The following is a 3,614-nucleotide window of genomic DNA, read 5'->3' on the forward strand; positions in this document are numbered from 1 at the left end:
AATATCTCTCGACACTTTTAAAAAGCGTCGAAAATAAGTGAGTTGAGAATTTTGTTGGACATCAAAAAGCGTCGAGAATCTCTACGCCTTTTTGTGTCTAAAGTAATATACGAAGCGTCGAAATTTGCAGTAGTTGGCGCACTTTCTCGACTTTGTCGACGCTTTTTAGTGTCTAAGACCATTAAATTGATGACGCTTTTTAATGTCTAGAGTTTCAAATAAATTGATATTCAATATTTTGGGACGCTTTTTCCGTCTATATTTTCTGTGTTGGGGACGCTTTTTCTTGTCTATAATCTTTAAAAAAATATATCTAAATATATTTACCAAAAAACATGCATCTCAATAAAAAAAAAAATTACCAAAAAACATATTTCATACCAAAAAGGTATTACTAGTACAACCAAAATATGTATATATACCAAACAAATTGGGCCAAACTTCTTTTTATTTCATATAGGTATGTTATAGTATATGTACAATCTCATAGTAATGAGTTTTCTATTACAACAGATAATATTCCAACTCATACTTAATTCGTGACTAGTTGTAGTGGAACAAATCTGCTCTTTTTCTTCTCAAAAAATCTTCAATCAATCTCCAATTTAGTTGCTCCTTAATATGTTTGCAAGAGGGCATAAAGCAAAGTTCATCATGAATGGAGGAAGAAGGGAAACTTTAGAGTGGAAGCAACTGCCCTTGAAGGTTATCTGATGCACAAAAAAAAAATATATAAATAAATAAATAAATAAAAAAAAACAGTTTAATAATCAAAAATCTTATACAGTTATACATGTTATCCTCAAATAGAAATAACTGCATCAATAAAAATTTGCCACACTTAGATACAAAGAATGAAAATAAGGACTGGGTATGTTGATTACTAACCTTGATAGGAGAGATTGTATATAATTCACATGTCAGAACGCCTAGTGACACTTCCACTTTTCCATTATTTGGAATTTTGGTGATGGTTTTAGTAGTGCATCATGTAATTCGGAGAATTATTAGTAGTCAAGCAACTACTTGAACATATCAGGAAGGTTTATTAGGGTATGCTAGACTGCTAAGTTTAAATGACAAGTTTACCAGAATTGAAAGCATAAACTGCACAATCTCCTTGCCGGGTATCACCAACAACCTTTCCAAGGAATTCGACATCATTGGGCCTGATTTGGCCTGAAATAATTCCTGGTATTGAAGCATCAAGAATATTATCTTTCAATGGCCAACTCACTACTCCTTAACAGTTAATCACTCTGGTAATGCCAGATAACTTGTTCAAATTCCATATCTTCATTAAACTATCAAGCAGCAAGAAACGAAGAGAAATCATAATAAATTAGAAGTTATTCATGCAATTTGGACTAATTTATCGGGACAAAATTTTACCTTATTCCATCCATAACAGGACCTTTGAATAAGCAGTCTCGTGTATCTGCCTCAGAATTGAAGATTGAACCATCAAACAAGCTTTTTAAGAATTTTGAATTCATGGGAAGGAAGCAATTGACCCAATATTCCTTCCTGGACATTCTCCCATGTATTCCTTGACACCACTAGCCGCATGTGAGCCTAGACCCACCTTTCCAGCAATAGTTTCTTTATAATGAAATAAAGTAAAGGATTTTAAAGCTCTCACGCACTTGTAAAACAATTTAAGAATCCTACACCAAAACAAGGTAGAGGAACAGATGCATCAATGCTTGGTATATAAATAAGAAATAGAACTTTATCAGTGGTTCTTAAAATGGCAGCCCCGCTAACAAAGTAAAAATGAGTTGTAGAAAATTTTCAATTTAAGATAAATACCTAACTTATTGGTGTATGCTTGCCTAACATAAAATGACATTTATGATATTCCAAAGTTAAAGCAAGCTATAAAAGCTCGTTCAATAATGTTCTTTTGGCCATTGACTTCAACATTACTAAAGCATTCATGCTTTAATTTTGTTAGGCAACAAAAACATAGGCAACATAGAATGCACCACTATTTCGTAAAGAGAAAAGGAAGCATTTAGATGATATTCTAGAATTTAAATAGCATCCTCGTGTAATATGGCCATCTCTATGCAAAATTGGGAACAATTTTATATCCTTAATATCGAGATTAGAGTGCTTTGACCCTCATCATCACTTGAAGAATCATCATCACTATCCTTTCTTTTTTTTTTTTTTTGTCTTTTTTATGTTGTCAAGTATTAGTTTAAAGAAAGCCTCGAATCTAGCACTAGTCTGACCATTTAGTTGTTTTGTTCTCTAATAAAGTTACTCACATTTCTAATGGAAATCATCCACAAGTTATTTTATTTAGAAATTCCTCTACCTAGCAGTCACATACAAGAAAAACAGTAGGAGGAAGAAACACAGGGGCAATAAAGAGTGCAACAAATGGAAAAAAAATTACAGAACAACCCTAAGCCAAACAGCAAAAATAAACAAATTCGAACTAAAACAGACCAGTCCAAATAAAACAGCCCAGTTAAATAGCAAATAAACTCCAAAAATTCTGAAATTTTAAAGGCATAAAGAAGACAAAAAACACACCCATATTCAAAAAAATAATCACCTAAAAAGCTTCTCTAACGAAGGAGAACGAGCCCAACGAAGTCAGCACTCACAGCAGCTCCTTCGAAAAACTAACACTGCAATTTGTGATAGAATTATGAGACGAAAAACAATGTGATTATGCTCATTCAAAAACATGAAAACAAAAGGCTAATTTTCAGAATTGAATTAAAACAGAAGCACAAAATGAAACATAACAATACAGAAACCCTAAAATCCCATTAATTACTCATGAATCTAACCCATATCTAAGCATAATTCTTGAGATTGTTGAAAAATAAAACTTAAAAAACAAATCACAAGATTCAATTTGGAAAAAATTTTGAATCCCAAAAACAAAGGATGTATCTTTATATTATCGATCGGCACTGAGAGGGCAACCATAGATTACAATCTAATTGGGTCAAGATCTAGCAATTGATTCAAAGAGAGACAAAGATCTGAATTTTGAAATGATGTACCTCAATTCGAATTTGAATATGATAAGGACAAAGATCTGAATTTGAAATTGATGTACCTCAATTCGAAATAACTTCAAAGAGGAGCAAAAATCTGAATTACAAAATGATAGTCCTCATTTTAAAATTACTGCGAGAAATACGAAGATCTGAGTTAGGAATCAACAGTTCCATAAGTGTCTTTGTAGAATTAGGATTGAAAGAGAGAAGAATAGTTAGGTTTACAATTAAGCAGGAAGACTACAGGTTTTTTTTGTTTGTGTTCGGCAGTTTCATTTTCCCTAAATTTTACAATAGTGGGTTTTACAGTCACGTGTAGGGCACATGTTACTCTTTCACGACGCTTTAAACCGCCGAAAATTAATTTCGTCCCAGAAAAGCGTCGAGATAATGGGCATATTATATTTAATAGTTGTCTCTCCTTGTCTAGCGTCGAGAAAATACTCTTTTTGTAGTAGTGTCATTAATCGTCCACAAAATAAATGACCTTGATTAGGGATAATTTTCGATTAAAATATTCAATGTTCACATAATAGGTGTTTATTTATCGAAGACATTGTCTTGATATCCTATTTTGAATATTCTTTA

At 32.3% G+C, this 3,614-nt stretch overlaps 1 long non-coding RNA gene across 4 annotated transcripts; it reads right to left on the bottom strand.

The window, feature by feature from the left end:
• Positions 1-403: 403 nt before the first annotated feature.
• On the bottom strand, positions 404-3,295 carry LOC110739387. Of its 4 annotated transcripts, none has more exons than XR_002514793.1 (5): positions 3,086-3,295; positions 2,570-2,645; positions 1,393-1,667; positions 889-1,304; positions 404-710 (listed from the first exon to the last, which is right to left on the bottom strand). It is a non-coding gene; the product is annotated as an uncharacterized LOC110739387 (long non-coding RNA). The 4 variants fall into 4 exon arrangements; XR_002514792.1 differs by having other exon boundaries at positions 3,030-3,295; XR_002514794.1 differs by having other exon boundaries at positions 2,548-2,645; positions 3,030-3,295.
• Positions 3,296-3,614: the final 319 nt, after the last annotated feature.

The sequence above is a fragment of the Chenopodium quinoa genome, unplaced genomic scaffold, assembly GCF_001683475.1.
Source record: "Chenopodium quinoa cultivar QQ74 unplaced genomic scaffold, ASM168347v1, whole genome shotgun sequence".
NCBI lineage: Eukaryota > Viridiplantae > Streptophyta > Magnoliopsida > Caryophyllales > Amaranthaceae > Chenopodium > Chenopodium quinoa.